Source organism: Neoarius graeffei, chromosome 11 (assembly GCF_027579695.1).
Source record: "Neoarius graeffei isolate fNeoGra1 chromosome 11, fNeoGra1.pri, whole genome shotgun sequence".
Taxonomy (NCBI): Eukaryota; Metazoa; Chordata; class Actinopteri; order Siluriformes; family Ariidae; genus Neoarius; species Neoarius graeffei.
The window spans coordinates 33,240,533-33,253,449 of NC_083579.1; positions in this window are offsets into that span (position 1 = coordinate 33,240,533).

Below are 12,917 nucleotides of genomic sequence, written 5' to 3' on the forward strand. Positions count from 1 at the left end.
GTTACTTCTCCAGTTTTCCTCCAGTCTCAAGGTCACAAGGAAGAAATATCCCTGCACCTGATTCCTTCACCTGAGTTCCCAGTTATTCTAGGCCTTCCTTGGCTTACTCGCCACAACCCTCGCATAGACTGGGTAACAAGCCAGGTTGTGGAATGGGGCCCTGCATGCCATGCCTCTTGTCTGCTCTCTAGCTCTCCTGTGTCTCCTGCCGAGCCCCCTGATCTCACCGAGTTATCTCAAGTTCCCACAGAGTACTGGGATCTCAAGGAGGTATTCAGCAAGAGCAGGGCCGCCGTTCTTCCTCCGCACCGGGCCTACGACTGTGCCATCGACTTGCTCCCTGGGACTACCCCTCCTCGTGGCAGACTGTTTTCACTCTCTCAGCCAGAACGCAAGGCCATGGAGGAATACCTCAAAGATGCCCTGGTCTCTGGGTTTATTCGACCCTCCACTTCACCTGCTGGAGCCGGCTTCTTCTTTGTCGGCAAGAAGGATGGGGGGCTCCGACCATGTATTGATTACAGGGGCCTGAATAAGATCACTGTGCGCAACCGATATCCCCTTCCGCTGATGTCCACAGCTTTCGACCTGCTCCAAGGCGCCACCGTCTTCACCAAGTTGGACCTACGGAACGCATACCACCTCATCCGTATCCGACAGGGAGACGAGTGGAAGACTGCCTTTAACACCCCGTCTGGGCACTACGAATACCAGGTGATGCCCTTCGGACTCACCAACGCACCAGCTGTTTTTCAGGCCCTAATCAACGACGTCTTAAGGGACATGATTAACCTATACGTTTTTGTCTACCTCGACGACATCCTTATCTTTTCCAAGACCGTGCAGGAGCACCGCCACCATGTCCGCCAGGTTCTCCAGAGGCTGCTACAGAACAATCTGTTCGCCAAGGCCCAGAAATGCGAATTTCATGTTCCCGAGGTCTCCTTTCTGGGATTTATTGTACGGACAGGCCAACTCCAAATGGACCCTGCCAAGACCCTGGCCGTCCGGGATTGGCCTACTCCCAAGTCCGTTAAGGAGGTTCAGCGGTTCTTAGGATTCGCTAACTTCTACCGCAAGTTCATCAGGAACTTCAGTTCTGTGGCAGCACCCATGTCTGACCTCACCAAAGGGACAGGTGGATCTTATGGCTGGTCTCCTCAGGCAGAAAAGGCGTTCAAAGACCTCAAGGACCGCTTCTGCACGGCACCCATTCTGGTTCTCCCGGACACCTCCCAACCATTCATCGTGGAGGTGGACGCCTCGGACAGTGGTGTCGGCGCGGTGCTCTCTCAACGTTCGGAAGGAAAGCTGCACCCCTGCGCTTACTTCTCCCACCGCCTGAGTCCTGCTGAGTCCCGGTACGATGTGGGGGATCGAGAACTGCTAGCGGTCAAACTGGCCCTTGAGGAGTGGAGGCACTGGCTGGAGGGAGCACAACATCCATTCCTGGTTTGGACTGACCACAAGAACCTGGAGTACCTCCAGCAAGCCAAGAGACTGAACCCTCGACAGGCTAGGTGGGCCCTGTTTTTCAGTCGGTTTGACTTCACCCTCTCATACCGCCCCGGCTCCAAGAACACCAAACCTGACGCACTGTCCAGACTGTTCTCTGCCACTAACAGGGAGAATGAAGTCGGGCCTATTATCCCTGTGTCCCGGATTGTGGCCCCTGTCCGCTGGGGTATTGAGGAGGCTGTCCGACGAGCCCAACGCCAGGACCCCGGTCCTGGGATGGGGCCACCAGGCCTCTTGTACGTCCCACATCAAGCCCGGGCCAAGGTTCTCCAGTGGGGTCACTCTTCCCCTCTCACCGCCCACCCGGGAGCTCGGAGGACCCTGGACTTCCTGAAAAGACGCTTCTGGTGGCCTAACATGGAGAAGGAAGTAAGGTCATTTGTCCTGTCCTGTGAGGTTTGCACCAGAACCAAGAACCCACGACAGCGTCCCCAGGGTCTCCTGCATCCTCTGACCATTCCCCGGCGTCCCTGGTCCCACGTGGCAGTCGACTTTATCACGGGTCTCCCTGAGTCACAAGGTAACACGGTCATTTTGGTCTTAGTTGACAGATTCTCCAAGGCCTGCCGCTTCATACCACTGTGCAAACTCCCCTCTGCTCTTGAAACTGCGAAACTTTTGTTTAATCATGTCTTCCGAGTCTTTGGTCTTCCACAGGACATCGTCTCAGACCGAGGGCCCCAGTTCTCCTCCCGAGTGTGGCACGGGTTCTGCAAGGTCATCGGAGCCACTGCCAGCCTCTCCTCTGGGTTTCACCCACAGTCCAATGGTCAGACGGAGAGGCTCAACCAGGACCTGGAAACCACCCTGCGAGGCCTGGCTATGGATAACCCGACATCGTGGAGCACCTGGCTGCCATGGGCGGAGTACGCCCACAACACCCTGCAGTCATCGGCCACCAAGCTGTCGCCATTCCAGTGCCAATTCGGGTTCCAGCCACCTCTGTTCCCGGACCAGGAGGAGGACGCGGGGGTGCCCTCGGTCAACCAATATGTGAGACGGTGTCGCAAGACCTGGAGCAAGGTCAGGAAGACCCTCATACAGACCTCCAGAACCAACCAGACTCAGGCCAACCGCCATAGAAGACCTGCACACGCTTTCCGCCCTGGGCAGCGTGTTTGGCTGTCCACTAAGGACCTTCCACTGCGGGTGGAGAACCGCAAGCTTGCTCCTCGCTACATTGGCCCCTTCAAGGTGGTGCGCAGGGTGAACCCTGTCTCCTACCGGCTCCAGTTGCCCCGGACTCTGAGGATCAACCCCACTTTCCATGTTTCCCTGTTACGGCCCGTACTGACGTCTACGTATGCCCCTGCCCCTAGGAACCCCCCACCCCCCCGCATCTTCCAGGGGCAGACTGTGTTCACTGTGAATCGCCTGCTTGACTCCCGCCGGGTCCGCGGCGGGTTGCAATATCTGGTGGACTGGGAGGGCTATGGTCCTGAGGAGCGCTGCTGGGTTCCTGCTCGGGATGTCCTTGATAAAGAACTATGTCGGGACTTCCATTCGGCCCATCCGGATCGCCCTGGGAACGTCAGGAGACGCTCCTAGAGGGGGGGGTCCTGTTAGGACTAGGACTGTTTTGGCCTCTAGAGGCCGCTGTTATTTCCTTTTCATGTCGTGTTTATTTTGGCCTCTAGAGGCCGCCACTGTTCCTGTGTTTTGTGTTTGTGTTAATTGCCTAATTATCTTCACCTGTGTCCTTAATTAGTTTGTCTATTTATACCCCTGAGTTCAGTCCTCTTGTCACGGAGTCTTTGTGCTGTTATGTTTATCTCCAGTTTCCTTTGTACTGTGTTTTTTGATCTTCTTAGCTTTTGAATTTTTGCACTTTGCTTTTCTTTTGGATTATACTCTTTGGTTTTTTTTTGTCTTTTGTTTTGCCCTGTATATAGTGTATATAGTTTAAATAAACCTTTTGATTCTTTTTCTACTTCCGCCTCACGCCTCTGCATTTGAGTCATCCCCCTGGTGGCCTAGCGGGGGTTTGCTGGATTATCACACCAACGAACCAGGTTCGAATCCCAGCAAAACCCTAACACTTTTTTGTGCCTGGGCTTTAGGAGAGGCTTCTTTTGTGGATGGCGTCCATGCATGCCATTCCTCTGCAGCGTACGCCGTATTGTGTCATGGGAAATAGTCACCCCAGTTTGGCTTTCTACTTCTTTAGATAACTGCAGTGAACTTGCATGCCAATTTTCTTCAACCCTTCTCATCAGAAGACGCTCCTGTTGAGGTGTTCACTTCAATGGACGACCTGGACATCTCTGTGAGATGGCTGCAGTTCCATCTTTCTTAAATTTTTGTACCACTTTTGCTACAGTATTCTGACTGATAAGTAAAGTTTTGCTGAGCTTCTTGTAGCCTTCACCTTTGTGGTGTAAAGAAATTATTTTCTTTGGGGAATTCTGAAGAGACAAGTTGAGCATCAGTCTCCATCCAGCATTCAGTCACTAAAAGAGGTCATTGTTGAAGAATGGAAAAAGATTGATGTTGCAAAATGTCACCAACTTGTTCATTCCATGCCTAGAAGACTTGGTGCTGTCATTAAAAATCATGGAGGCCATACAAAGTACTAGATGTAGTGGTTTTTGTTGTGGGGTGTACTCATTTTTGCACCACCCTAATTTGAGTAAAACTGAAAAAATGTGTAATCTAAGTTATATTATTAACCTTACTTTCACATTATAAGTTAATCAGATGTTATATTAAACTTTGTCTTGTCAACATTTTGGAAATTGTTTGTGTTCATTGAGATCTCATCTCATCTCATTATCTCTAGCCACTTTATCCTTCTACAGGGTCGCAGGCAAGCTGGAGCCTATCCCAGCTGACTATGGGTGAAAGGCGGGGTACACCCTGGACAAGTCGCCAGGCCATCACAGGGCTGACACATAGACACAGACAACCATTCACACTCACATTCACACCTACGGCCAATTTAGAGTCACCAGTTAACCTAACCTGCATGTCTTTGGACTGTGGGGGAAACCGGAGCACCCGGAGGAAACCCACGCGGACACGGGGAGAACATGCAAACTCCACACAGAAAGGCCCTCGCCGGCCACAGGGCTCAAACCCGGACCTTCTTGCTGTGAGGCGACAGCGCTAACCACTACACCACCGTGCCGCCCCGTGTTCATTGAGATATTGTTTAAAATGTTACTTTTCAAAGGGGGTGTACTCATTTACGCTGAGCACTGTAAGTGTCATTGTCACTTGTTCAGTTGGCACTAGAACTTTCTTGTCTAGAAGTTCAGCACTTTGTGCACCTGACTTTTGCACGCATTGTATGTCGCTCTGAATAAGAGAATCTTCTAAATGCCATGTAATATAGTGTAATGTAATCCATGTCATGGATTACACACGTGCTGTAAATCAGTTTAAGTGGAGCATCCACTGTACAAGTCCCTGTGAACGAGTTGTTGCTACAGAGAACAAGCACATTAACACAAACCTGTGATTTACTTTGCAGCTGTAACTACTGTCAGGACTGCTGTTATAGAAACATAATCACCACATTATGGCATGATACAGTGTCTTGCAAAAGTATTCATCCCCCTTGGTGTTTGTTCTGTTTTGTCGCATTACAAGCTGGAATTAAAATGGATTTTTGGAGGGTTAGCACCATTTGATTTACACAACATGCCTACTACTTTAAAGGTACACACTGTTTTTTTTTTCATTGTGACACAAACAATAATTAAGATGAAAAAACAGAAATCTGGAGTGCGTATAGGTATTCACCCCCAAAATCAATACTTTGTAGAGCCACCTTTTGCTGCAATTACAGCTGCAAGTCTCTTGGGGTATGTCTCTATTAGCTTAGCACATCTAGCCACTGGGATTTTTGTCCATTCCTCAAGGCAAAACTGCTCCAACTCCTTCAAGTTAGATGGGTTGTGTTGGTGTACAGCAAGCTTCAAGTTATGCCACAGATTCTCAATTGGATTAAGGTCTGGGCTTTGATTAGGCCATTCCAAGACATTTAAATGTTTCCCTTTAAACCACTCCAGTGTAGCTTTAGGAGTATGTTTAGGGTCATTATCCTGCTGGAATGTGAACCTTCGTCCCAGTCTCAAACATCTGGCCGACTCAAACAGGTTTTTCTCCAGAATTGCCCTGCATTTAGTGCCATCCATTCTTCCTTCAATCCTGACCAGTTTTCCTGTTCCTGCAGTTGAAAAACATCCCCACAGCATGATGCTACCACCATTATGCTTCACTGTAGAAATGGTGTTCTCAGGGTGTTGGGTTTGTGCCACACATGGCATTTCCCATGATGGCCAAAAAGCTAAATTTAATCTATTTGACCAGAGAATCTTCTCCCATGTGTTTGGGGAGCCTGCCACATGCTGTTGGGCAAATGCCAAACGTGTTTTCTTAAGCAATGGCTTTTTTCTGGCCACTCTTCCATAAAGCCCCACTCTGTGGAGTGTACGGCTTAAAGTGGTCTTCTGGACAGATCCTCCCATCTCCGCTGTGGATCTTTGCAGCTCCTTCAGTGTTATCTTTGGTGTCTTTGTTGCATCTCTGATCAATGCCCTCCTTGCCTGGTCTGTGAGTTTTGGTGGGTGGCCTTCTCTTGTCAGGTTTGTAGTGGTGCCATATTCTTTCCATTTTGCTATAATGGATTTAATGGTGCTCTGTGGGATTTTCAAAGTTTGGGATATTTTTTTTATAACCCAACCCTGATCTATACTTCTCCACAACTTTGTCTCTGACCTGTTTGGAGTGCTGCTTGGTTCTCATGTTGCTTGCTGAGTAGTGTTGCAGAGTCAGGGTCCTTCCAGAACAGGTTGATTTATACAGACATCATGTGACAGATCATGTGACACTTTGATTGCACACAGGTGGATCTTAATCAACTAATTATGTGACTTATGAAGTGAATTGGTTGGACCAGCTCTTATTTAGGGGTTTCATACGAAAGGGGGTGAATACCTATGCATACTCCAGATTTCCGTTTTTTTCATCTTAATTATTGTTTGTGTCACAATAATACAACAATTTGCACCTTTAAAGTGGTAGGCATGTTGTGTAAATCAAATGGCGCTAACCCTCCAAAAATCCATCTTAATGCAACAAAACAGGGCAAACACCAAGGGGGATGAATACTTTTGCAAGACACTGTAGTAGCATAATATTTAACTAATTAGCTCTTTCTCTCCCTTGGAACTCAGTTGAGTAACTTTCTTATTCGATGAACAAGATCATTTCAATATAAATCCTTTCAATGTGAGGCAGCAGCGCAATTATATTTATATCCTCTTACAAAGCCGTCCACGGTGAGCAGAACCCATCCCTGAGTCGCAGTCTGCCCTCAGCACTAAGTGAGACATTATGGCCCGTCTCTTGTGAGGTTTAATTTGAGAGCTGATCTAATAAGTCTCATGCTCGTGTATAATCTGTTGAGGTTCATTCCACCCCCCTCTGGCATTGTAAAAGTCTGATGAACGCAGCTGGCCGTGGAGCTGGCGTAAATCTGTCTGGTTAAATTAGATTGCAGAGATAGATCTGCATCTGTAAACAGGCACAAATGAATCCATCAAACCAGCCTGATTTTATAATGCCACTCCGGATCACTGTAACTGCAGCTGCGTGCCAAGATGCATTAATTTTCTAAATAAGTTCTCAATTTAGTCACGACAATTGGACGGGCCACTGTTTTGAAAGCAGGTGGCTCTGACTTGACTATTCACAGAAGGGCCTAATAACATACTGGGTTTGATTGCTGCTCTGAGCTGTGATCTCATGATCAATATCAAAATGTGTTCACCCATACACCTCTGCTCTCACACCTCTCGTTGCTCAATCATGGTGTTTTGCACTCTTTCAACCAATATGGTCGATTTCCTGTCAGAACAGGTGGCTTAGAAGTTACACAACTCTATGGCTTTGCACATTTGGCATGGAGAACAGATCCACACCCAGTGTACCACCCTGCTCTTAATACCCCTGTCAATATCAAAATCTGCTCATGTACACTCGGTTACACATAAACAGCGTGCTTTGTCTCCGAAAATCTCGATCTGAGCTCCTAAACACACTTCATGGAAGTAAGGAATGAAACATGTTGATTAGTTTTCCTATGCTGGCATGTCTGGAAATGTTTCATTTCCATTATACAATGCATTTTTTTTGTTCAGTTACATGTTGTGGAACATCTTTGAGACAAGTTACAGTAGTTCCTGTTCTTGCAGCTAGGATTCAAGAATTCAAAGTTTTATTGTCATATGTACAAATTACAATGAAATTCTGACTTGAATGCTTCTCCATAGACTAGATAATTATCATTAGAGCAGTGCAACATTACAATAACAAAAATACTAAGTACACAATGATAACTACTATGAGATATCTCGGTCATGGCTATCCCTTGAAAGCGAGCATGATGTTCTCCTAGTCGTTGGCAGCTCAGTCTCGGTGGGTTCTCAGGTGGCTGAGGAGCCCAATCCTTGATTTACAGGATTTGTTGCAGATGCTGCATGTGGGTGTGCAGCATAGCACAGAGACGTTCAATTGAGGTCTGCTGATCCAATTTGGGCGGCACGGTGGCGTAGTGGTTAGCACTGTTGCCTCACAACAAGAAGGTTCTGGGTTTGAGCCTAGTGGCTGGTGGGGGTCTTTCTGTGCAGAGTTTGCATGTTCTCCCCGTGTCTGCGTGGGTTTCCTCCGGGTGCTCCGGTTTCCCCCACAGTCCAAAGACATACAGGTTAGGTTAACTGGTGTCTCTAAATTGACAGTAGGTGTGAGTGTGAATGGTTGTTTGTCTCTATGTGTCAGCCCTGCGATGACCTGGTGACTTGTCCAGGGTGTACCCCGCCTCTTGCCCATAGTCAGCTGGGATAGGCTCCAGCTTGTCCTCGACCCTGCACAGGATAAGTGGTTACAGATAATGGATGGATGGATGATCCGATTTGAAGATGCCTGTGTGTGAGTTCATTTAATGTGGGGATGCCGTTGCACGCCGGCAAACACACAGTCCTTGGCAGTCCTTCAGCCTTGCCCAGTGGCTGGAGATCCCAGATGATTGGAGCATAAAGTTCCACTGCAGCCTTCCTCCACCTTCACAGCCAGTGGATGTTTCAGTGAAGTCCATCTCCTCCACCTGCTCCATCCTTAAGGACTTCATTGGACCATGCTTCATCTGGCACCTCTCCGCACAACCTTCCTGCCAAGGGTGACCCTACCAGGAGCTGAAGCTCCCAGTGGGATCGCTTGTGGGATCACCGGTACACACAAGCCTCCCCACCACAACAAGGTGACGATCTGCGAGGAGGTATGAGATATCTAACATAATGTCTAACAAAATGTAATGCAACATTTGACATGATGTAATACAGTCATGTGACAGAGAAAAGGAGCAATATAAAGTGCTGTAGTGAGTAGAATATGGGGATTGCAATCCAGAGAATGCTGCAGCAATTTTACACAATTAGCGATAAACAAATAAAGTGATTAGCATGGGAGATATCGGTACAAAAGATAACTTGCAAAAGACAGTGTAAATTTTAGTATTAATAGTCCTGCGATAGATTGGCGACCTGTCCAGGATGTACCCCGCCTCTCACCCAAAGTCAGCTGGGATTGACCTGAATGGGTAAGCACTATAGATAACGGATGGATGGATGGATGGATGGATGGATGGGTCACTGTCAGAAATAGGAGTACAGTAGGAGTCCATTTCTGTCCCCCAAGGTACAATCTACACTAATGTACCCCCTAGGGCTCATTATAGGACCTCAAGATAACTATGTGTACTTTTTAAGGTCAAAAAGGTACATATATGTTCCCAATCAGTATATAAATGTTACAAATAAGTACCTTAGAGGGAACTGCCCTAGTGACAAGCCATTGTACCCCTAAAGGTACAATGATTTACTTTGTTTTCTGAGAGTGATGGATGGATGGATGGATGGATTGCATAGTAGTGTGTGTTGAACAGTCGTATAGCATAGGAGTAGAAGCTGTCCCTGAATCTTGTTGTATGTGTGTGAATAGTCCTGATCTGTTTACCAGAGGGAATAAAGGAGAAAAGTGCCAGTACAGGGTGAATAGAGTCTTTCATGATGCTCTTTGTCTTTCTCAGGCAGTGTGTGGTCAATGCTAAATGTCCTGGATTGCTGGGAGCGGTGTGCCAATGATCCTTTGAGTTGTTTTAACCACCCATTGTAGGCCCTTCTTGTCCTTTGCTGTGCAGCTGCCATATCAGTATGTAATAGACCCCGTGAAGATGAATTCCAGTGGACATCCACACTTTCCTTAGACACCTGAGGAGGAGAAGGGCCTTTCTAATGACAGGTGCCCTGTGCTTTACCCAACTGAGGTTAACACTGAAGGTGACCCCAAGGAATGAAGCTGCTGACCCTCTCTACAAAGTCCCCATAGATGTAGATTGGGGCAAGCAGTAAACAGTCATTCCCTTTCCAGCCTTTATTTTTTCTCTCTTGTGAAGTTCATTCATTCATTCATTCATTCATTCATTTTCTATACAACTTATCCATTGAGGGTTGAGGTGAGCTAGAGTTGATCTCAGCTGACGCTGGGTGAGAGGCAGGGTACACTCTGGACAGGTCATCAGTCTATCACAGGGCTAACACGGAAAGACAGACAGCCATCATGCTCACATATCCACCTATGGGCAATCTAGAGTAGCCATTTGACCTAAACTGTCCTGTGCTATCGATAAATTGGAAAACAGAGGTTCATTTTTCCCCCACACATAAAACAAGGAGGTACAAACTTTTGCACCCAACAATAGAGATTGACCCAAACAAACACATGAACTCATTCTCTATTTCATAGATGTATCTAAGATGGATCATGTGGGCAGTCAATCAAGGTGAAGCTCAGGATGATAGAAATCTTGGTTTTATATTACATTTTTTTTTCTTTAATGGTGTTTTGAGATGTTTCTGCATTAATTTGGACAAGTCATGCCCCCCACCCCTTTTTTTTCCTTGAATGAAGCCATTTTATTTTTGTCCATAGTTCAGCCAGAACCTTTTGGGATTTGAAAGAAAAATGGAGGCCAAGCAGGCAGTCAGGGATGAGGAAGAGTGTCGAGTCCCCCCTCAGGTGCTTTGGGTACAAGTCCTAATGAAAGATCAAGGGCATTAGCTGTGGCAAGAGAAGAAATGGGGTACCTGCAGTTAGCAGCAGCGTCACAGGACATTAATTTTACCGCAGACTCATTTGTAAGAGGCACGAACAAGCGAGAGAGAGAGAGAGAAAGAGAGAGAGAGAGAGAGAGAGAGAGAGAATGGGGTAGAAATGGGCCAGGCCTGGTGACCAGGCGTGGAAACTTAAGCTGAGCCGTGCTATGAGGAGAGAAATGGGAGTCATTCAGCCTGGCATTTCCACCTGCACCGTCAGCACAGCCTGCATGGAAAATGTCAAATTCATTACCTGGTCTCTCTCTCTCTCTCTCTCTCTCTCGCACACATTCCTAAGTATGATTCACAGCACTCCTGCATGCTAGTCCCCATTGGGAATGGAAAAAAGAACCCTCGAGCAAAAAAAAAAGTCACTACAAAGTCTCTGAGATGACATGCTGGTCATTTTTTTAATAAGGAAATGAGATAATATACTAGAGATACTGATATACTCAGGTATATTAGAGATAATATACATGAGATAATATATTGAGGCCATAAATTATTACAAACCCCAATTCCATAAATCTGGGACACTGTGTAAAACATAAATAAAAAACAGAATGTGAAGATTTGCAAATCATGGAAACCCTATATTTCATTTAAAAATAGTACAAAGACAACACATCAGATGTTGAAACTGAGACTGTATTGTTTTTTGAAAAATATCTGCTCATTTTGAATTTGATGTCAGAAACATGCTTCAGAAAAGATGGGACGGGGCAACAAAAGCCTCAAAATTTGTATAATGTTAAAAAAAAACTCATTAGGTTACTTGGCAACAGGTCAGCAACGTGATTGGGTATAAAAAGAGCATCCCAAAGAGGCGGAGTCTCTCAGAAGTAAAGATGGGGAGGGGTTCACTGCTTTTTGAAAGACTGTGTGGACAAACAGTGCAACAATTTAAGAATAACGTTCCTCAATGTAAAACAAAGAATTTGTGGATCACATTGTCTGTGGTCCATAATATTATTAAAAGATTCCGAGAATCTGGGGAAATCTCTGTATGCAAGAGACAAGGCTGAAAACTGACATTGGATGCCTGTGATCTTCAGGCCCTCAGGAGACACTGCATTAAAAAGCAGACACGTGTCTGTAGTGGAAATCACTGTATGGGCTCAGGAACACTTCAGAAAACCATCGTCTGTGAAAAAAGTTCATTACTGCATCCACAAATGCAAGTTAAAATCAGATATAAACAATATCCATTAACACCACTACCTTCTCTGGGCCTGAGCTCTTTTACGATGGACTGAAGTGAAGTGGAAAACTGTCCCAAGGTCTGACGAATCAAAAGTAGAAATTCTTTTTAGAACTCATGGACACCATGTCCTCCAGGCTAAAGAGGAGAGGGACCATCCGGCTTGTTATCAGCGCACAGTTCAAAAGCCAGCGTCTGTGATGGTATGAGGATGCATTAGCGCACATGTCATGGGTAGCTTGTACATCTGGGAAGGCATCATTAATGCTGAATGATATATACATGTTTCAGAGCAATATGCTGCCATCCAGAAAAAATCTTTTTCACAGAAAGCCTTCCTTCTTTCAGCAAGACAATGCCAAACCGCTTTCTGCACATATTAAAACTGCATGGCTTCGTAGTAAAAGAATCCGGGTGCTAAACTGGCCTGCCTGCAGTCCAGACCTGTCTCCCATTTAAAACATTTGGCGTGTTGTGAAGTACAAAATACGACAAAGGAGACCCTGAACTGTTGAGCAACTGAAATTGTATATCAGGCAAGAATGGGACAACATTTCTCTTTCAAAACTACAGCAATTGGTCTCCTCAGTTTCCAAACGTTTACAGTTTTGTTAAAAGTAGAGGTGATGCAACACAATGGTAAACATGCCCCGTCCCAACTTTTTTGAAATGTGTTGCTGACGTCAAATTCAAAATAAACATATAGTTTACAAAAAACATTAAAATTTCTCCATTTCAACATTTGATATGTCGTCTTTGCACTATTTTCAATGAAATACAGGGTTTTCATCATTTGCAAATTTTTGCATTCTGTTTTTATTTACGGTTTACGCAGCGTCCCAATTGGGCTTGCAATATATTGACACCAAAAGATGATTTATCAGTGCCATGACATAATATACTGAGGTCACAAGATGATATCAATGTCATGAGATAACAGATTGATGGTACAATGTTATACATTCAGCTCACCAGAAAAATCTAGCCCAGGAGACAATATATAGAGGCCACAAAGTAATATATTTTGAAGCAACAAAATGATA